The sequence below is a fragment of the Elephantulus edwardii genome, unplaced genomic scaffold, assembly GCF_000299155.1.
Source record: "Elephantulus edwardii isolate Elephantulus edwardi_28Jun2011 unplaced genomic scaffold, EleEdw1.0 scaffold00006, whole genome shotgun sequence".
In the NCBI taxonomy this organism is placed as follows: Eukaryota; Metazoa; Chordata; class Mammalia; order Macroscelidea; family Macroscelididae; genus Elephantulus; species Elephantulus edwardii.
Genome location: NW_006399756.1, coordinates 21,499,366 through 21,522,905, shown reverse-complemented (window position 1 = coordinate 21,522,905; position 23,540 = coordinate 21,499,366). Strand labels below are relative to the sequence as shown.

The following is a 23,540-nucleotide window of genomic DNA, read 5'->3' as shown; positions in this document are numbered from 1 at the left end:
TCAAGAAGCTGGACTCTATAAAGCATAGTGTGGCATCAGGATTGGAGGGAGACTCATCAATAACCCAAAGTATGCAGATGACACAATCTTGCTTGCTAAAAGTGAGGAGAACTTGAAGCACTTGTTGCACAAGATCAAGAAAGAAGATCAATAAAGCCTTCTGTATGGATCGCATCTCAGTGCCAAGAAAACAAAGTTTCTCGCCACTGGACCAGTAGGCAACATCATGATAAATGGAGTGGAGATTGAAACTGTCAACAGCTTCATGTTGCTTAGATCCACAATTAATACCCTTGGTACTGGCAGTCAGGAAACGAAGAGATGCATTGCACTGGGAAAATCTGCAATTAGAGATCTCTCCAAATTACTGAGTTGTCATGATGTCAGTTTGACGACTAAGGTGCAATATGGCATATTTAGGCCATAGTCTTTCCGATCACTTGCTATGCATCTGAGAGCTGGACAATGAATACAGATAACAGAAGAAGAATTGATGCCTTTGAGCTGTGGTGTTGGAGACGAGCACTTAACATCCCATGGACAGCCAAGAGAACAAACAGGTATGTCTTGGAGAGGGTGCAGCCGCAGTGCTCTTTGTAGGCAAGAATGTTGAGGCTTTGCCTCACATACTTCGGGCATATTGCTAGGAGGAGCTATTCCTTGGAGAGGGACATGATGCCAGGAAGGGTGAGGAACCTCGAACAGGTGAAGTGGATTGACGTTGTGACTGCCACCCACAATAGGCTTTTGTGTGTCAGGAAGTATGAGGATGGCACAGGATAGAAGAGGGTTCAGATCTGTAGTTCATAGGGTCACTAGGAGTCATATTCAACTCAATGGCACCTAAAAGCAGCAGCAGCAGCAGCATTGAACTACAGGATAGAAATCTTTCTGATGATGAATTTTACACTCTTCCTTTTCAATTTGTCATTTCCTGCATCGTAGACCGTATGTTTGTCGTATTCAAAACGGCCAGAAGAAACTCATTCCAGCTCACTAAGGCCTCACGCAGTCAGTTCAATTTTTTCTTTACAACTTCCAATTTTCCTAGATTCATATTTTCTACATTCCATATACATCCAATTATACCGGATGTTTGTGACTATTTCTTTTCATTTTGATGTGCCAAATCACAAATGACGTTCCTAAAAGCTTTGCTCTCTCCACGCCGTTAAAGCTGATTCAACTCCACTTACAACCAGAGGCACTCATTTCCCACATTACATTAGATAATGTTTCACTGGTACTCATAAGGATTTAACTGGCCCATTTTTCTCTAGGAGTAAACCGTCAGAACCTGCTTCCTAAGCTTAGTTTGGAGGTTTCACTTGCATCATCAATGACCTTTGAACTACCAGTAACATAGCTTCTGACGTCACAGCAACATGCAAGCCACCACAATATCCAGCTGACAGACAAGAGGTGATGTCGCACAGCACTCCCGGGAAAACCACAAGTTTTAAATACATGCACAGTCGGCCCACCCACAGAGCGTAGGTTTTGCTCCAGAGCCAGTTTCAGTCATGTTTCAATCAAAAGTTTTCACCCGATCTGTAGTACACAGAGATTCCAGCAGGTAGATCTCATCAAGGGAAATTGCTTCCTGCAATGATGTATGATTCATTCATTCCACATCTCTACGCTCTTTAGAGGAAACTATCCATAGATTGCATCATTAGTTTAAAAGCTGCTGGGGTAGGGTTTTTTCCATCAGTGTAATTTTAAGCTCATAGGACCATTTGTTGGGAAAACATATTTGACAAGATGTATAACTACGTTCACATTTTTAACATTTGGATTTCAGAAAATATTTGTCTCCTCATTGTATCTAGTTGCACGGATGGTATTGTGAACACAAGCACCCCCCTCCTATAGTTTTCCAAAGCCCTAATATCTCCTCTCATACTCTCTTCATTTAGGAGACTGAGACGGGAAAGGGGGCGATTTCTAACCTACATGATGAAGAAGAGAGGCTTCGTCTGCCATTGCTGAAGGCTGTCATGTCATGGCTTATCTGAATATAGCTAACTGTACAGTCTCTGATTTCCACATGAAACTGAAGTTATTTCTCCCAATTCCATGTGAAACTCAAGCTACTCCTCTGCAATACATCTAGAACTGATCATCCTGTCAAAATGCAGAAAAACTAAGCAAAATGCACAAACGGAACTGAAAATCAGGAGAGCTTCTCTTAATGAAGCGTGCGTGCTCTCTCTCACTGTTGGGGGGGCGGTAGTGTGTATGTGAGAGAGAGAGAGAGAGAGGTTTTAAAAAAACACAGGGGGAGGAGGGGAAGACAAAAAATAGAAATGCCAGGAAAGTAAAATGTTGAAAGAATCTGCCTACAAAGAAGGTGTTCTGGGTCTCAAGAGAGAATTTTAAATGTACAAAGAGTTATTGTGAAGAAGAAAAAAAGAAGAAAGTATATACTGAAAGAAAACTAGCCACAGTTTAATGCCAGGCCAGCAAAATCAAAGAAGAGATCTGGGTTTGCTTTCGAGAGGCCAACGCACCTTAGCCAGTTTTCTTATTAGAGGAGCTTTAGTGGCGCTGGGAGGAACTCTGGTGGCCTTTGTGATAAGGAGTTGTGCTGCAACTACTTCAGAAAGTCAGCAGGTGGAAACCTGACTGGGAAGTCTGATTTGTCTGCTTGGGACATATCATCGGGAGGTAACAACAGCTAGAAGAGCTCACAGTGTTGGACCAAGCAGAGAGCCAACAAGGACGGGATGGACCCTCAGTAATAAGGATGATACAAGAGCTGCAACAATGAGCTTAGACACATCAACAGTCATAAAATCACTCAGATCTGCACAGCATTTTACTCTATTATATATGTCTTCAAGAGGCAGAGTCAACCCAAGGCTGCTAATCTATTTACCTATGTCTCTAATTGATCTTTTTTGACAGGGAGAATTGTGGGTATTTTCTCTTTCCAAAGCCAGTCAGGTCATGAGACTTCCAAGCTGAGCACTGCACACACGGGTACTGTGACTGTGTGTTGGCCTGGCCCCAACCTAGCAGTTTCTCCAGGCATGGCTTCTCCCAGCAGACGAGGTCAAGAAAGTGGAGAATGGTGTCGCTCTCCATCTGCTGGCCTCCTTGCTTGGGGGCCCAAGAAGGACAAGCGCTGTAAACAGGGTGGTGTGATTTTACTATTTTTATAAGAAGAAAGCTTGTCTAAAAGGTCTTCTGTCCAGGTTACTCATCTCATCACCCCACTTGTTAGCTAAGTCTCCCTTCTCTGCGATAGTTGGGCCACTGCAACACTTTAAAGGGCTTCCCCAGCAGCCAATTACTGCTACAAACACTATTACCGCTGCTGCCCACAGAGAAGCAGCTTCCGAGAACCAGCTCTGCTCAGCATAGCTCCAGGCACCTTCCATGCGTTCCATATGCGTGTAAAGTAAATGGGAGTCCGTGTTCTCTTTAGCTGAACTGCCTGGGTTTGATTCACATTTATTAACTGCAGGTCCCTTTCTCAGTCTTCTCTCATAGACTCAGATTTCTGGTCTATAAAATGAAAAAAATATTGTGTGTCTCATTAGGGGTTTTAGTGAAGATTACATTGCCTAGAACATGGGTTGGGGTGGCAACAATCTTGCAGGTTGGCCACGGTCAAGCATTTTCTAAATGTCTTTCGCCTCGTGCACTGTGTGCTTTCTACTGTTTATCTTATGTGCACGGAAGTTGTGTTGCAAACACTCAGGCACGTAGTTCAAATTCACCAACTGTTCTGTGGAAGAAAGATTCGCAATCTCCCTTCATTTGAAAGTCTAAGAAAACTCACTATGAGTACGTTCCAACTGGAAAGGACACAACAGCAACCTCTATAAATGGACAGAGTTCCCATAACCTATATATCAAAAGTGACAAATATTTTTATATTGTTCTAATTTGTTAGGTGTGGAAGTGGTAGTACGGGTCGTCAAGTCAGAGTTGACTCATAGCTGACCTTCCAGCGGGTGTTCAGGGGCAGTCAATTGCATCAGAGGAGATTGTCCATCCTTCTCCCACATAGGGTATCAGATGGCCAACCAAAAGACTGCTTCTCCACCAGTTCAAATCCCAGTGGAAGATGGGTAGTTTCCTCCTGCTGTTAATTTCCCATTTCAAAAACACAACTGAGGATCACTGTGAATTGGAACCTTGTTGATGTCAGTGAATTGAAAGATTGTTCTAATAGGAATTATATAAAGAATAGCAGTTGGCCTCATGTCTAATTTATAGTAAGCAAGTAAAGAGCTATTATCATTACCATTACATCATTATTATATTTCTTCCTGAAGGCTTAATGACTTATTTTTAAAATCAATTCTTTCTTGAAAGCACGAAGGACTCCCAAGATCCTAATTAACAAGATTACATAATAATTACATAATAATCAGAACATTTTAAAACTGCCTACCCTTCGCAGACTACGTATTAGGAGACAAACCTATGCAGCTTAATGCAATATGCCACCATATTGCATTAAATAAATGTTGGATTTATGGCAAGGAATAAGTGAAATTTCAAGATGAAAAGAAATATTGAATTTCAGCTGGGGTTGCTGGTATTTTCTACTTATAGCAGAAAAGAGTAATATGTACTATTTCCTAAATCTATAAGTAATTACAATAATAACTTTTAAAAGACCATGTGTTAAATGTGAAAGCCTTATCTCTTTGATTCTCCTTGGTTCCTCCATGTTTCCTTGTTTTAAATCTTGACTTTTTTTTGCTTTTTTAAAATTTTCATTCATTCATTCATTCATTGTTGTACTTTTCTCCCCTCCCAACCCTCCCCCCTTGGAAAAAGTAAAAGAAAAATTCTTTCATTGTTTTATAATCCCTCCCCCCCAGGTCCACTCCACTATGCAGCCTTCTCTCTGGACTCCTGTCATGACAAAAATACCTAATCATATATCCCTATTAAACAGTTCTCTCCCTCATCTGTTTCAATGCAGTATACATTATTTATCCCATCTTTCTCAGTCTCCCCCCCAACCCCGAGGTCAGTGCTGTTTTACAACAGTGGCACCATGCAGTATTTTCCTTTTGTGACTGAGATACTTCACTCAGTATAATGTCCTCCAGGGTCACTCATGTTGAATAATATTGCATGTGTTCCTGTTCTTCAATGCAGCATAGTATTCCATTGTGTGAATATACCACAGCTTCTCTATCCATTCGCTTGTTGATGGGCACTTAGGTTGTTTCCAACTCCTTGCTATTGTGAACAAAGCTGCAATAAACATGGGTGTGCATATATCTGCTTGGATGTCAGTTATGGTCTCTTTGGGGTATATTCCCAGTGGGATTGTTGGGTCAAATGGTATCTCTATTTGCAACTTTTTTAAAAAGTGCCATACCGCTTTCCACAGGGGTTGCACCATTTTACACTCCCATCAACAGTGAGTAAAGGTTCCAGTTTCTCCACAACCTCGCCAGCATTTGTTGCTTGCTGTTCTGTTAAATTTGGCTATTCTGACTGGGGTGAGGTGATATCTCATAGTTGTTTTAATTTGCATCTCTCTTAGAGCTAGAGATTTTGCACATTTCTTCATGTGCTTGTTAACCATCTGAATGTCTTCTTTGGTAAAGTTTCTGTTCATATCCTGTGCCTATTTTTCTATTGGATCATTTACCTTTATCTTGTTGTGGTTTTGTTCACCTTTTTTAAGTGGTGATTTGAGTGAAAATTTACAAAGCAACTGGCTCCTTGTGCACATTCTGTTCCAAAGCATTGATTAAAATATCCACAATATAATTGGACTTCTCTTATTTCTTCCTTATAATTCCATTAATATCCACATGTCTTGCCTGTCTGCCTGTATATCTGCTGTTGACTTCATTTCTTATTTGTCTCTCCAGTCTTCCCTCTCTTTAGTATTGTTCTAATTATCCCTTTATTGTATATTTTCTAAAAGCATAATATAATTACTTCATAAAAGGTCTCATTTTAAATTTTGCTTCTTTGTTATTTTTGCCTTTTTTGCCAGACATATCACCAGAGTGCTGCTGTGTTCTTCTCAGTGCCTGTAGCAGGAGGCACATAATATCAGTGAGTGTCATAGTGGGAACTACTAGCTTTTATCACTTGACACAGCACCTGCCAAACTTCTCAATCATAAAGTTTTGATAAATATGCTTCACTTGTTGGAAACCATGTTAAAAGAATTTTTGGTTCTGTGTCATGAAGTCTTTCCACAAAGAAAAAAACAAACCAATTTCTAATTCTTAAGCGATATATGTCATTTTTTTTAAGTGAGGATAATTTAAATTGACTCATAGAAGAGCATGACTTCTACCCATTCACTTGTTAAACCCTTTGCTATCAGGTCAATTCCAGTTCACAGCAACCCTGAAGAACAGAACTGCCCACAAGCTACCCGAGGTTATAATCTTTTGTGGACAGAAGCAGACTGCAACATCTCTGTCCAGCGGAATAGCCAGGGATTCAAACTGCTGACCTTCCCTGTCACACGCACGCATTTAACCAAGGCACCACCAGGGCTCTCTGTTGTCAAAGCCAGTGAATACAATTCCATCCTCATCTAACTTGACATCTTAGAAGCATTTGGCATTTTGACCATCCCTCTATGCAATATCCCTCCACTTTATGTTCTGTCCTGCTTTTCTCTCTGGAGTTTCTCTTCCTACATGACTGACCAGACCTGCTTCTCTGGCCTCATATGCAGCTTTCTGGTTCTTTGCATGTATAATGATATATAATAAGAAATATCTTTTTCTGGGTTAAATAAAGTAGACTGCATTGAAACAGATGAGGGAGAGAACTGTCTAAAAGGGTTATGTGATTAGGTATTTTTGTCATGACAGGAGTCCAGAGTGAAGGCTACATAGTGGAGTGGACACGGGGGAAGGGATTGTAAAACAGTGAAAGAATTTTACTTTTCCAAGAGGGGAGTGGGGGGGGGGGAAGAGAAAAATGCAACAATGAATGAATGGAAATCCAAAGTCTCTGTACATTTTCATTGAAATTAATAATTAAAAAAAATTTTTTTAATATATTTTTAAAGAACTACCTTTTAACAACAACAATATAAAAAAAAAAGCCACTTCTGGTTACATAATTCTATGTAGACTTTTTGACTAGGTAATGTAGTGGGAACTTTTCCCTGCAACTTTAAATATTCATAACTCTATTTTTATTGGTGGCTTAGCATTCCAATAGTAGAACTATACCATCACTTACCGATCTCATTGGGGAATATGTAGATAATTTACATTGGGAAAAAAAAATACATTTAAGCTATCTCAGGGGACAAGAAAAGAATTTCTGTAAAAATAGAAGTTAGCTCTCTTTCTTCTAAAATTAACCTGCACATACACAATAGTTTGAGAGAATCAACAACAAATATGTATAATTAATATCTGTATGGTATATTTGGAAGAGTTTTTCTTTTGAAAAATAAGTATTAAGAGGGAATTTATGTTTCTGGAACCAATGAGATAAAATCACACTGAGATACACACACATTGCCTTCGAGTCAGGACCAACGCACAGCTGACCTTCCAGCAGGTTTTCAGAGATACATAAATTGCATTAGAGGAGATTGTCCATCTTTCTCCCAGGCACAAAGGATGAGTATTAGAAAGAGAGAAACTTCCTTTTGACACCGGGGCCGCAGCCAGGAGTATGCTCAGGCCTCAGAAGAGGTTTACCCCTAGTGTCCTCAGCTGTGGAAGGAAGAAAGTCTGATCGGACCCCAACGAGACCAATGAGATTGCCAGTGTCAACTCTCGGCAGCAAATGCAGAAACTGATCAAAGATGGCCTGATCATCCTCAAGCCTGTGACTGCCCATTCTCGGGCCCGATACTGAAAAAACACCTTAGCCCGCAGGAAGGGCAGTTATACGGACGTAGGTAAATGAAAGGGTCCTGCTGCTGCTCGAATGCCCGAGAAGGTGACCTGGATGAGGCGGGTGAGGATTTTGCACCAGCTGCTCAGAAGATCCCGAGAGTCTAAGAACATTGGTCTCCACATGTATCACAGCCTGAACCCAAAGGTAAAGGAGAATGTATTCAAGAACAAGTGAGTTCTCATGGAACACATTCACAAGCTGAAGGCAGATAAAGCCCGCAAGGAGCTCCTGGCTGACCAGGCTGAGGCCCTGAGATTTAAGACCAAGGAGGCTCACAAACGCCGTGAGGGGCGGCTCCAGCCCAGAAAAGAAGAAATCACCGAGATTCTGTCTAAAGAGGAAGAGACCAAGAAATAAAGTTCCTCTTCTGGCTGTACATAGTGGCCTTGGCAGTTGTTTAGATCAATCATTCAATAAAACAAGCCTTTATCATAGAGAAAAACTGGGAATGAGAGAGAGGGGGGAGGGGGAGGGGAGGGGGAGCGAAGAGAAGAGAAGAGAAGAGAAGAGAAGAGAAGAGAAGAGAAGAGAAGAGAAGAGAAGAGAAGAGAAGAGAGAAATGGAATAAGAGTGAGAAACAGAGGCTGAGGAGACACTCCGTCCAACACTGTTCATGAGTGGTCCTGAGGGGCACTAACCATGTAAGCATATTACAGAGTAGATGCATGTCCATATGCACAGACATTCTTAGTCTATTAAATAAATATGTTAGCGCTGAATATTGAGTTCTTGAAAGATGACAGAACATTGCTCATTCAGTATCACAGGTCCCTGAAGGTCCAGTAAAGAGAATAGGGGTAAGATGTGATGTCCCATATTATGTATCCATTTAAGGAGTGGGGACAGAGGGGCGGCTAGAACAGATCTCTCCCAAATAAATATTTACAAATAAAAGGTCAAACTTCACATCCTGACAAGAAGTATGGTCTTCCAGAAAGGGTTCCTCAAGAAAAGAGCACCTGGAATTAGATCTTTGTCTGCCACATCTTTGAGATGCAGAAACACCTGTTTCACCACCTAAGTTCTCGCCACCCAGCATTCAAAGAGGTGGATGGTCTTGCCGGCAAAGCAGTAAATCTGCAGGAGAGCAGCTCATAAAGTCCCATTCAAGATGTTTACTGGGAGAGACTCGGGCGCAAATAGCAAATTCTGGTGGAATTGTCTCTAAGCTGTTGGAGCGATAGGCAATAGAGACTTGATTAATGAGCAGTTCCGACATCATTTAGGCCCAGGCCCTCTGCTCTTGACTTCTGAAAGCATCCATACGTCATCCCGCAGGAAATACCACTTGCTCTCGTTGTGAGAAATCTTTTCTTCCTTCCTCTGCTTCATGTATCTTTTAGGCCACTTAGAGAACAGCCAGAGGGCAGAAGGAGGTAAAAGGCTTAAAAAACAAAGAAAACCAACATTTAAAATCCCCAAATATTAAAAATATACTGTAAATCTTATGCCTTGGTGATCTCCAAATTACTCGGAAGCTTTTTGTTTGGTTTTTGTTGCTTTGTATGTTTTCTTGTGTCCCTGATGTATGTTTCCTAGAGCTGCCACAACAAAGCTTGAAAACACAATGGTTAAATACTCAAGCACCACAACAAGAAAAAGGTAAATAACCCAATTGCAAAATGGGCACAAGATATAAACAGACATTTCACCAAAGAAGACATTCAGATAGCCAAATACATGAAGAAATGTTCAAAATCCCTAGCTCTAAGAGAGATGCAAATTAAAACAACTATGAGCTATCATCCCACCCCAGAAAAAATAGAAAAATTTAACAGAGCAGCAAACAACAAATGCTGGCGAAGTTGTGAAGAAACTGGAACCCTTATTCACTGTTGGTGGAAGTGTGAAATGGTGCAACCCCTGTGGAAAGCGGTATGGCGCTTTCTCAAAAAGTTGCAAATAGAGATACCATTTGACCCAGCAATTCCACTACTGGGAATATACCCCGAAGAGATCATAAATGACACCCAAGCAGATATATGCACACCCATGTTTATTGCAGCTTTGTTCACAATAGCAAGGAGTTGGAAACAACCTAAGTGCCCATCAACAAACGAATGGCTAGAGAAGCTGTGGTATATTCACACAACGGATTAGTATGCTGTATTGAAAAACAAGAAACTCATGCAATATTATTCAAAATGGGTGACCCTGGAGGACATTATGCTGAGTGAAATATTTCCATCACGAAAGGACAAATACTGCATAGTGCCACTGTTGTAGAACGAGACTGACATCCCAGCTGGGGTGAGACTGAGAAAAATTGGATAAATTATGTATACGGAATTGGAACAGATGAGGGAGAGAACAGTTTAAAAGCAATATATGCTTGGGTTATGACAAGAGTCCAGAATGAAGGTTGCATGTACTGGGGTGGGGGGTGGGGGGGGAATTGTATATCAATGAAGGAATTTTACTTTTCAAAGAGAAGAGCAAACTGTGAGGGGAGGGGTGGGTGGGGAGAAAAATGCAACAATGAATAAATGGAAATCCAAAATCTCTGTAAATGTTAATTAAAATTAATAAATTTTTTTAAAACCCAGAAATTTATTCGGTCAAAATTCTGGAGTCCGGAGTCCAGAAGCTGAAAACAAGATCATAGAATGATGTCTCCTGTCACTTCCATCCCCTCTAGCAAGTTGAACAGCTGAAGTGTTCGTGCCCACTACATGAGATGCCAGGTGTAGGTTAGTTGTCATACCCAAATGAAGGGAACATAAATCTAATCATTATGCAGAGTATGTCGGTTTATACACACCAAGACAAATTATTCTCTTCCCAGGAAACGTCACACGGGTCTTTGTGTTGTATTGGAAAATGATTACCTGACCAAGAACTCAGTAAATGGAGATACTAAGTTTGGAAAAACACACCATGTCGATGTTGTGCTGGGGGTGGAAAAAAAGCCTGTTTGCCTTTTCTAACTCCATAATCTCAAATAAAAAATAAATATGACATTCTCTTACTTAAATAATTCTCTTCTCACTCATCTGTTGTTGTTGTTGTTGTGTGCTGTTGAGTCAGAACCAACCCCTAGCTGACCCTCCAGCGGATTTTCACAGGCAGTAGATCACGCAGTGGGAGAGTAGCTGGGCAGCTGGTAAATTAGAACCATGTGCGTTTGGGATTGTAGTATAGCTGTTTACTACTAGGTCACCAGAGCTCCCTTCACTCCTCTGGGTCTCTATAAATATTAAAGGAACTAAATGGTTTGCCACTTGAGGTTGAAAAATCGACCTCCTAAAAGGAAGCCAAGCAAATCAGTCTTCCTACCATCAAAATGATTCTTCTTGCCTCGTTTTATAAGGTTTTATGGACGTTAACTCTAGAGGCCTCGTCCGTAGAAAGTTGACGTGCTAACCCAAAAGTGAACTCTAGCAGTTCAAATCCACAGGGACTCCATGGGAGAAAGATGGTCAGTCTCCTTCTGTGTGATTTACAGCCTCCAGAAAACCTGCTGGAGGGTCATCTATAGCAATGAGAAAGGGACAAAAAGCTTGCTGTCATCTCAGTTCATACAAGCAAACTTCAAATAGCACTTCATCTTCAGCTTGCACTAAATTAATTGATGCAAAGTGGTGACAGAATTCTAGAGAGCAACATATTGCATCTAGTGCTCTGCCACCAGAGAATGAGTGATCAGATCAATAGCTTGTGCTGTGCCATGATGGGTGGACATAGTCGCCACTCAACAGTAGTAATCAAATGTTGATTGCTGCTGAGATACCCAAACACAATCATGCTAGCCAAAGTTGCTATTGTTACTCTTAAACAAAACAAGGCTCTCTCCCCAGGAGGCCTTTCCTTTCATTCCACAGTGACGAAGCCAGGCAAGAACATAAGACAGAAAAAGCTGACTTCAGGTTCTCGTCACTGCCACTCTCAGAAAAGTAACAATCAAATCAAGTGTCTTCACCTCGAGACCCAGATACTCACGGTAGATCTGTCCAGGCCTGGCTCCCCAGAAGGTGCTTGTACATGAATGTTTGCCATTTTTCAGGCTGATATTATTTCCAATTTTCTGCCCATTGTTTCCTCCCCTCTCTAAGAAGTGTCAGTTAAAAAGGATACTGGCAGGGGGTGGGGGAAGAGGGATGCTTATTACCCTTTAAATTCCCAAAGACGTGAAGAAGACAAAGTATTAGAAGTGTATTTCCTAGTCTACAGATTCTTCTCTGTTACCCTCATCAAGTTCAACTTAGTCAATTGGCTTAAGCCCTAGCTCTTATTCTCAGTCTACTGGTCATAATCTTCTAGAAAGTGTGATTGATGCCCTCTAGTTGGTCAGGGGGCCAGGCTAAACCTGCCTTAAGAAACTGTCCACCCTCCAGCTCTCATGTTGTTAATGGGACGAAGTAAAAACCACCCTTTGGAGGCTCCAGTTTAGACATGTTCTCCAACTCAACGGTATCTCTAATAAAGCCACCATTTTTATCCCTGGTTATCTCATCTACTCTTTCTCAATATAAACAAGTTCAGGAAGGTGAAGACTATCAACAGAACCTTCCCTCAGGTGTTGTTGTGGTGGTGGGGATGGTTGTGGTTGTTGTTATGTGCTGTCGAGTCACCTGAGATCCTATGTACAACAGCCCTGAATCGTGCTCTATCTTGTGCCAACTTTATTGTCTCCGACACACTTACCCTCATTTCCCCAGTCACTGTTGAGGATTTCCCTCTCTTTCTCCATCCCTCCACCCTTCCAAGCATGATGTCCCTCTCCAAGGACCGGTCCCTCCTTGCAACATGCCCAAAGTGTGTCAAAGGAAGCCTCAGAATCCTTGTCTCCAAGGAGCAGGTGACAATCACCGAAAACTGTAGATTGTTCAGGAAGCTCTGATGACCTGCAGGGAAAGAAGCTGTGCTGCCAATCCAAATGCTGGCCAGTCTCTTCCTGCTCAGTTTATAGCCTCTGAAAACCAGCTATGAGTTCGTTCTGACTCAACAGCAATGCTTGGTTAAATCAGCTCAGAGTTAGAGAGGAATTATCTGCATCTAAGCAAGACTTCAATGACAATTTTAATCCAATGGAAGCATCATTATATAAATATGCCATTGCTAGACCAGTGAATAAACTCTTCCATGCACCACAGGGTATCAATTATTATCCCTCTCTTCTCTACCTGGAGTTCCTTTGAGGTGCAAATGATGAACCGGCTCATCTGTTAACCAAAGGGTTGAAAGCTAGTTCCTCAAAGGTGAGGAAAGGTTTGCTGATCTATTTCTGAAAAACCAGCCACCGAAAAGTGTGTGGAGAACAGTCTGGTGGGCCTGGTGTCACCACGAGCCAGGAGCAGCTCCACACCAACCAGTTACCTTCACCATTGTTTTGACTTAGCCGTGGTCCTAACCCCAGATGTCACAGCGTGTAGCTAGAGAGTTCAGGTATCTGAGCCAATCTGCCTGCACTGAAAACCCTGCTCCAGAACTTGGTTGTGATGTTTAACCAACCCTGGGCCTTATTTTCTCATCTGCAAAACCGGAATAGTAATTGTACCCGACTCATGGACTCTTTACAAGATTTCAATAAACCAGTCACTGAGAAAGTATTTAAAATGCTGCCTTTCAGTTAATAAGTTAGGATTCTAAAATAGCACATTAAATGAGAGAGGGAGCTCAGGTGGCCTGGTGGGTAAGGAGTTGTGCTACCAAGTCCAGGCAGGTATTTCAATCCACCAGCTGCTCTGAGGAGAGAGGTGAGCAGTCTCCTCCGGTGACATTTACAGCCTCTGAAAACTCACTGGGGGCTCAAGTGTGGGTCAGTTATTATTTGAAGGTGAAGAATGTGAGGTTTAAATAAAGGAGCTCTGGATGCATAACCCATAATAAGCTGTGTTGTGAACCCAAAGGCTGCAGGTCACCAGCAATTCAGTCCTAACGAGACTGAGGGAGAAAGATGAGTAATCTCTTACCATTTCAATTTTTAGCCTCAGAAACTAGATGGAAGTTTGCCATGAGTCAGAATGGACCCAATGACAGTGGGTGAATGAGTGAGTTCCTTTAAAAATTATTATTGCTATCAGCGTCATTTTCCTCACCTTTTCTGTATATGCCAGTACTTCCTTCTTTCTGCCTCGTGTTTCCATCTGTCATTGTTACTATAAATAAAATGTGTTTTGTTTTTCTCGGTTTTGTTGGTGCCGGCATTCCACCTGAGCGTTGGGCACAGCTGCATTCCCAATTAAATTCAGGGTTCACGTCAGTGATATTGAGTAGATTAGCTGGACATGTGGAATACATTAAGCTGCCGATTTTTTTTTATGAAACAGAAAAATTAGAGCTAATTTCTCCTGCTGGAGTTTATCCAGACAGCTACGGCAGCTGCATCCTGACATCTTTATTGATTCTCAGTGGCCAGGACTTTGATTTTTATGCTGCTTCCAAACAGCAACACCTCCTGTGTCTTTTCCAGAAACAAGGAAGAGACAAGGGAGACTTTTTCAGAAGGACAGCTCGGACCAGAAGAGCAGAGGAATTACACATTTCCGTAAACAACGTGAGCCTTCTAGAACATTTGGGAAGCCAAGCAGTAAAACTTAAATCAACACACTTGGGCTCCTCAGATTCCTTGTGTTCCAAGGAAAAGACTGGCCTCTTGAAAATAATTGCCTGATTTTCCTGCCGGAGAATCATGTCTTTGAATACCTGTGAGCTTGGGCCGCTCCAGATATTGTATGCTAACAATAAAAGTTTAACAATTCTATGTTAAATTTTATTGCTATGCTAACAACAAAAGTTAGAGCCACCTTGGACCACACTGTGTCAGTTTAAGCGCTGCAGATTTGGAGACTGGTCACCTGTGGTCAGTCAAGTGGTTGCCCCATGTCTTCATGGCTGACCTTCAATAAAATAGCCGGATATCAGGCTCAGGTAAGCGTCCTTAGTCGTGAAAGCACTATCGTCACAAGCGTTGTCACACATTCTTGCTGGAAGAATTACGCTCTGTCCATCAACTCTGTTGGGAGAGGAAAGCTGGATTCTGGCCCAAGAACCAATTCCTCTGCTGATCCCTTTCACTGGAATATGCCAGAACTCTAACAGCCTTTCTGAGCTCTGTGCGTTCTTCTAGGGAGTCTTCAAATCTGAAAGTGATTTCAGTGATGCAATACAAAGAGAGTAAAGTAGAGGGAACTAACTCAGCCTTTACAGCAACTCTTTTCTTTTTTTTTTTATTTCCATTCATTCATTGTTGCACTTTTCTCCCTTCCCACCCCCTCCCCTAATTCCCTCAATTCGCTTTTCTTTTTGAAAAGTAAAAGAGAAAAAAATTCTTAAATTCTTTCATTGTTATTCAGTCCCTTCCCCCAAGTTCCTCTATGATGCTACCCTCATTCTGAACTCCTGTCACAACAATATCCAATCACACATCCCTTTTAAACAGTTCTCTCTCTCATCTGTTTCAATGCAGTATACATAATGTATCCCATCTTTCCTCAGTCTCCCCCAACCTCTATGTCAGTCCTCTTTTATAACAATGGTGTTAACCCAGATTGTCTTTTTGTGACTGAGATATTTCACTCAGCATAATTTTTATAATTTTAAACCTTAATTTGACAATTTCTGGAAGCATAACCTTGGACATGAGGCAAAATGCTTCCAGGTTCCAAATTTTTCATTTTTAAAAATGGTAGTAATCGTAGCCAGATCAAGAGTTATGAGCAGTAAATCATTTTACTTGCACAATACCTGGCACTTAGTTGTTGTTGTTGTTGTTGTTGTTGTTGTTGTTGTTAGGTACCACTGAGTCGAGTACGATTCACAGCAGCCCTATGAAACACATGCCTGAACCCTGACCTATGGTGTGGACACACTTGAGTCCATTGCTGCAGTCACTGTGTCAGTCCTTCTAGTTGAAGATCTTCCTCTCTTTTGCTGACCCTCCACCTTTCTAGGATGGTGTCCTTTTCGCAGGAATAACCTCTCCTAACTCGACGTCACATAACAACAACAACAACAATCCTATGAGGTGGATTGATTCAGTGACTGGGGTAATCGGGATGGATGTGTCAGAGACAGTGTGATTGGCACAGGACAGAGCAGAGGTTAGGGCTGTTGTACATAGGGTTGCTATGAGTCGCAAGTGACTCGATGGTACATAACAACAACAACAACAATAATCCTATGCCTAAAGTATATGAGACAAAGCTTTGTCATCTTTGCCTCCAAGGAACACTCTATTTGCACTTTCTACAAGAAATACATCTGTTCTTTTGGCAGTCCATGGGATATTGAGTACTCCAACACCTTAGCTCATACACATCAACTCTTCTTCTGTCATCCTTATTCATTGTTCAGCTCTTAGATGCATAGCAAGTGAATGAAAAGACCATGGCCTGAATCAGGTGCACCCTAGTCTTCAAATTGACATCATTGCTCCTTGGTTCTTTCAAGTGTCTGACAGCAGACTTTTCCAATGTAATATACCTCCTGATCTCCTGAATATTGGTATCAAGGGGGGGTGCTGATTGTGGATCCAAGTAATAAGAAATCATTGGCAATTTCAGTGTTTTCTCCATTTATCATGATGTTGCCTATCAATCCAGGGGTGAGAATTTTTGAGGTTTTTTTATGTTGAGAGGTAATCCCTATTGAAAGCTGTTGTCTTTGATCTTCTGCAGAAAGTGCTTCAAGTCCTACTCACTTTCTATAAGCAAGATTGTGTCATTTGCATAATGCAGAGTGGTAATGAGTCTTACTACAATCCAGAAGCATATTCTTCTTCATAGAATCCAGCCTCTCAAATGATTTGCACAGTATAAATATTGAATAGGCATGAAGGGAGGATAAAACCCTAATGCACAAACTTCCTGATTTTAAATCATGTAATGTCCCCTTGCTCTATTCAGACAATATTCTTGGTCTAGATATAGGTTTCATATGAACATAATTAAGTGTAATGGGATTACCATTCTTCTCAGTGTTAAGCCATACTCTGTTATGATCTGAGCAGTCAATTGCCTGGTCAATAAAGCACAAATAAACATTCTTCTTGTATTCTATCCCTGGTACCATAATCTCTTCTAAAGCCACTTTGACCTTTTAACAATTCTCCATCAATGTATTGTTCTAGCTGTTTTGGGATGATCTTCGGTAATATTTTATTTGCATGTGATATTAATGATACTGTTTGATAATTTCCACATTCTGTTGTATCATCTTCCTTGGGAATGGGAACAAATATGGATCTCGTCCAGTTAGTCCACCAAATTTCATGGCATACACTGGCGAGCACTTCCAGGGCTGTATCTATTACATAAAACGTATCAGTTGGTATCACATCAGTTTCTGGGTTGATTTAGTTTTGGGGGGGTGGGGTTGCCAATACCTTCAGTGTGGCTTGAACTTTGTCAATACTTTAGGCTCTTGATGATATGGTACTTACTGAAATATTTCAATACAAACCAGTTCTTGTTGGTACAGTGACAATGTATATTACTTCAATCTTTTTTTTTATGCTTCTTGGATCATCAAAATTTTACCCATAGCATCTGTCAGTATTTAAACACAAAGCTTGAATTTGTTTTTCAAGTTCTTTCAACTTGAGAAATGCTGAATGTATTCTTTTTATGCTCCAACTCTGCTCTCTGAACATTTCATTATAATCCTTTGCTTTTGTCTTCTTGAGTTGCCCTTTGAAATCTCTTCAGCTCTTTCATTTCAGTATGTCTTCCCTTTGGTTTCTTGACACCCTACTGCAAATTTCACTGTCTTCTGACATCCACTTTGGCTTTTTCTTCTGTATTTGTAATGACCTTTGCTCTTTTTCTGTATGATATCTTTGATGCTATCCCTTAACTCATCTGGTCATTGATTATTGATGTTCAATGTCTCAAATCTATTCAGATGATTTTTTAATTCAGGTGGGATAGACGCATGTCATATTTTGATTCTTGTGGACTTTTTCATTCTCTTCAACCTCAGTTTGAACTTACACAAGAGTAACTATTCCACAGTCAACACCTGGCCTGATTTTAACCGCTAATATTGAGCTTCTCCAATAATTTATTCCTCAGTTGTCAACAATCTGATTCCTATGCAGTCCATCAAATGAAGTCCATGTGCACAGTCACATTTTGTATTCTTTTAAAAAGACATTTGCAATGACTAAATCATTGAATATATCAATTTCAATCATTCCATTTCTGAACGCATACCAAGTCTATACTTTCCAACTACCATTTCTTCTTCATTCTTCTTCACCATAGTTATAGTCTTAGAGGAAGAACCTAGAAGGGATGTCAATTAATATGAAGAGAAACAGCTGCAAATACTTGTTATTAATTGGAACATGTCTGAAGTATGAAAACAGGAAATACTAGAAGTTGTCAAAAAATGAAATGGAACCCATGAAGATTGCTATCCTAAGCATTAGGAGATAAGATAGACTTCATTGGCCACTTTGAATCAGTCACATGTTCTACTATAAGGAATGGAAAACTGAAAAATGATTCATAGTTTAAAAGACCATTTCAAGTTCTATTCTCAAGTACAATGTCATGAGTGATATGATATTAGTCTTAAGCATACAAGGAAGATCTGTTGATATTTTCTCCAGGTAATACACAGCAACAGCTAACACTAAAAGGAGGAAATTGAGCATTTGTACAAAATTTTTCAGTCTAAAATCAAATTGACAAATGTGTAATCAATAATTTAGCACATAGTAGGTATGTTATCATGATACGTAAGATATGTGTTCTTTCTGTCTCATTTTAATTGAGTAATATTTGTTGTTGTTCTTATGTGCCATTGAGTCACCCGCACATCATAGCCACATTATGTACAATAGCTCTGAACCCTGCCCTATCCTGGGCCAGTCTCATTGTCTCTGACATGCCAGTCTCATTACCCCAGTTACTGTGTCAATCCATCTCATCCAGGGTCTTCGTCTCCTGCGTTCTCCTTCCACTCTTGCAAGCATGACGTCCTTCTCCAAGGACTAGTCCTTCCTGGTAACATGCCCAAAGTATGTCAGATAGAGCTTCAAAATCCTTGTCTTCAAGGAGCAACTTGGTTCTCCCCTCTCCAGGACAAACCTGTTTGCTCTCTAGGCAATCCCTGGTATATTCAATACTCTTCTCCAGCACTACAGCTCAAAGGCATCAATCCTTCTTTTTGTCATCCTTAGTCATTGTCCAGCTCTCTGATGCATAGCAAGTAATTGTGAAGACTATGGCCTGGATCAGGTGCACCTTAGTCTCTAGACTGACATCAATGCTTTTTATCACTCTGGAGAGGTCCCTGACAGACTTTCCCAATGCAATTCATCTTTTAATTTCCTGACTACTTGGGCCAAGAGTGTTAAATATTTGATTAGGATTCTGTTTCGGGTTATAATGGGAGGAGAGTAAAAAAATTCTCTTTTTGGAATCTCAGAAGCCAGAGAGGGGGTGTGTGTGTGTGTGTGTGTGTGTGTGTGTGTGTGTGTGTGTGTGTGTAAAGTATGGATGAGGGAGTGTGTGTGAAGTATGAGTGGGGGGTGGGGTTTTGGGGGGTGGGACAGTGGGGGAGATTTGTATGGAGATAGAGACAGTCCCCGGGTGAGTGTTTGGCTAACCAACATGATTACTGGTTCATGTCTATCCCCAGAAGGACATCAGAAGAAAGGCTTGGTGACCTACTTCTGAAAAATCTGTCACCAAAAAGCCTACAGGCCACGGTTGAAATCTAACACATAAGGAATTTTCATGAATCAGAAGGCACTCAATAACAACTGTATGTACATAGATAACATACCTACACGCCTGAACTGGAGTTACTGACCATCCTTGAATCCTCCCTTCCGAGGCTTCGTGAGTGAAGAGCCTCTTTTTAGCAAAGTGCCATCCCTGCCAAGGGCAGCCCTTTGAGGGTCTTTGTGACTTAAGCAACGCCATTACTGCTGGGAGAATGGAGAGAGAAGGAATTTACTGCTTAAAAGGCTTCTCACTAAGTCACTGGCATCAGCAGAGGCGCACATCCATAATTTATGGAGGAAGTGGTCACTCACTCGAAAATATATCTTGACCATTAAAGTGTGCTGTTGATCTCCTGCCAGGCCTCCCCACTGAGCCGGGGGGGTCTGGACCAAGGGCGCCTGGGACAGCCTCGCTCAGCCATTTGTTATTGGGGTACAAACAGCAGCTCTGTCAGTGACCCTGAGGACCTACAGCATATGAAGAAATTGGGCTTCAGGAGGTTCCAGGTAAAATGTTAACATGCTCAGCTACTAACCAGAAAGGTTAACAGTTTGAGTCTGCCTAGAGACCCTTGAGGGGAAGACTTAGCAAAACTTCTAAAAACCAGCTCCTGAAGACCCTGTGGAGAATAATTCTGACACACCTGAGGTCACCATGAGTTAGAATCAACCAGACTGCAGCTAGTCTCGTCTGATCGCTGGTCTGGGATTTGGGAACTGGTTGATATGGAGTAGCAGGGGTCTGTAGGAGGGGCAGAGAGGTCTGTATTTCACCAAGTCTGTCATAAAGGAAGAAGCTGTCAGCTATTCCAGCAGGTAGCAGAAGCACTGACTAATTGGTAAGTCTCAAGACTGCGGCCAGAAGTAAAATCTGGAGATGTAAGACTAGTGGTCAAGCTGGAGATCGTCAGACACATTATGAGCAGTGGGTTATGTTAATCCATCTACCTGTTCAGGAGAAAGGACAGGAGGGAGGCTGGGAACTTGAACAAGCAAACAATTGAAGGACAGAAAGAAACAAAGAAGGAAATACTCTTTACTAATTTCAGAGCCATAGAGACAGAAGACATTGAAGTCTAAAACTACGATGTGTCTGCAATTGCTCAGCAGTCCAGATAACTGGCCCAAATTTAAGGTCATTGCTATTTTCAAATGCTCATGAGTTCTCTGAGATGCTTCTTTCCTATCTCCTGTGATCACAAAGATGGAAACATCTAGACTCATGACAGCTCTAAGACAGCGCATATTATCACATTGACCTGGGTTCTCATTGAGTCTTCCAACCACAGGGAGGCAGGTTGGAGCTTCAGTTTCCCAGGAAGGGGGAGGAGGAGGAGAAGGAGAACTTTGGTCAAAATGAGCGACCATGGGGAGAGGAACATTGCTATCTGATGCTCCTACCAACACATTGCTGTGAAGGTTTCTCTGGATGTAGCGTGGTGTACACTCAACATTCCTGCCTGCTGCTTTCAGATTCCTCACTGAAGATACACTCACCACTCCTCCCAATGAGCTTTCAATGTCCTCCCCACTGTAATCACGTCATAGCTGATATCAAGACCCATGTCCAAAATAATGGATTGCAAAGACTGGAATTTGGTTCATACTCAGTTTTGTTTCATAATCATCTGGACCCCAGTGAATTCCCCCTGGTCTGGACTATGAGATCTTAAAGGAACTAGCTGGCTTCAGCCCAGGTCTCTGACTTCCACTCCACTGTGTATGATGTTCCTTCCCCCTCGAACATATTACCATCAGCAGCCACAGGCTCGGCTTCATATCTGGAGCTCTCTTCTGATGGTCTTCACATCATGAAGTGCCTCTTAGTCTTCCTACCTCATGGCAAATGTCACAGGCCCCCTTAGGCATCCATTCCTTAGGGCTGCCTTTACCAGTCACCACAAAGTGAGTTGGGAACCCTGGTGTCTTAGTAGTAAGAAGTTGTACTGCCCCCAAACACTTGTGTTTCAAATCCACCAGCTGTTCCACAGGAGAAAGATAGACTATCTCTTGGTGAGCTCTGGTGGCCTAGTGGCAAGAAGCTGCAACTGCAGTCTCAGAGATGCATGGTTCGAATCCACCAGATGCTCTGCTGGAGAAGGAGGAACAATCTCCTCGTGTACCAGTCAGATCTGATTTGATGGTACACACAAAAAATAAATAAAATAAATTTTAAAAAATAAAAATTAAAAAAAGATAGACTATCTCCTCCCATGCAATGTACAGCCTCTGAAAGTCCACTGGAGGGGGAGCTAGGAGTCAGTTCTGACTCAATGGTACATACCAGCAAAGTGAGTAGCTTAAAGCAGTAGAAATGTATTCCCTCACAGTTGTTCAAACTATACATTCATATTCAAGATATCAGCAAGGCAAAGCTTTATCTGAAGGCTCTGGGGGAGATCTTTTCTTGTCTAATTCAGGTGTGTGTGTGTGTGTGTGTGTGTGTGTGTGTGTGTGTGTGTGTGTGTGTGTGTTTGAAAAAGAGAGATTTACATAGACATGAACCAGGCAGGGACCTGCTCTACCTGCTGACCTTGGACTTGTCAGCCTCCGAAGGCATCCTGCTGATTTGAATACATTAGCCTTCCCAGACATCTTTGGCAGCAAATCCAATCTGCCAAAAGTTATATAAAGAGAAAAACTAGCCTGACAAAAGTTTTATATATAACAATAGAAAGATAGGTAGGTAAGTAGGTAGGAGATAGATAGATGATAGATAGATAGATAGATAGATAGATAGATAGATAGATAGATAGATAGATAGAAGGAAGGACAGGGGGGAGGAAGGGAGGGAGTTAGAAGGAGAGAGAGATTGATTTCAAGGAGACAGCTTAAGCACTTGTAGAAGCAGGCTGAAATACAAGGTCCATAGGGCAGACCTCAGGAGTCAGGCTTATGGAGAGGCTAAGGATCCAAAGTTGGCAAATCCACAGTCCAGGTGGCTGATGAATTCAAGGCCAACAAGATGAGCCAAAGAATCCAAGATTCAGCTGATGAGTCCAAGTTCAGCAAATACAATAGGTTGCTTGTCCATGTTCAGAGGTCAAAAGTTAGATGCTGTAATGAGCAAAAAGCTCTCTAGATTTCCCAGAGAGTCCAGACATATGTGTTCAATATGGACTACACCACTGAGGAGGCCCTTAGATCATGTCTTCAGATCACGCCGATCATGTCATTACATAACTTCCCCTAATCCTGCGCCACACCCATCACAGAAGTTAGGATTTAAAACACATGCTGTTTTGTACATGTACTGAATATTCAAGCCAACAAAAAGAAAAATATAGGCAAAAGACAAAACCCATGTTGTGTTGTTATGTGTCATTGAGTTGATTACAGCTCATAATGACCCCTACAGCTCTGGACTTGCCCGAAACTGAGCCAAGCTCGCCATCTCCAACACACCTGACCCCACTGCCACAGTCACTGTGTCAGTCCATCTCATCCAGGGTCTTCCTCTCTTGCACTGACCTTCTACCCGTCCAAGCATGACATCCATCTCCAAGGACTGGCCCCTTCTGACAACATACCCAAAGTATGTGAGACAGAGCTTCAAAATCCATACTTTCATGGAACAACCTAATTCATTCCCTTAAGAACAAACCTGTTTGTTCCCTTGGCAGTCCATAGTATGTTCAATACTCTTCTCCAGCACCACAACTCAAAGGCATTGATTCTTCTTCTGTCCTTCTGAGTCATTGTCCAGCTCTTAGATGCAGAGCAAACAATTAAGACAGAAGTCCATGGCTTGGATCAGGCACACCTTAGTCTTCAGACTGATGTCATTGCTTTTCAGCACTCTGGAAAAGTCATTGACAACAGATTTTTCCCAATGCAATGCATCTTTTGATTTCCTGACTGTTGGTGCCAACAGTTTTTTTTGTGGATCCAAGCAAGATGAGATCACTTACAACTTTAATATTTTTCTTCCATCTATTATGATGTTACCTAACAACCCAGTGGTGAGAATTTTTGTTTTCATGATGTTGAGCTG

At 41.6% G+C, this 23,540-nt stretch overlaps 1 pseudogene; it reads left to right on the top strand.

The window, feature by feature from the left end:
- Positions 1 to 7,641: 7,641 nt before the first annotated feature.
- On the top strand, positions 7,642 to 8,226 carry LOC102871933 (annotated as a pseudogene).
- Positions 8,227 to 23,540: the final 15,314 nt, after the last annotated feature.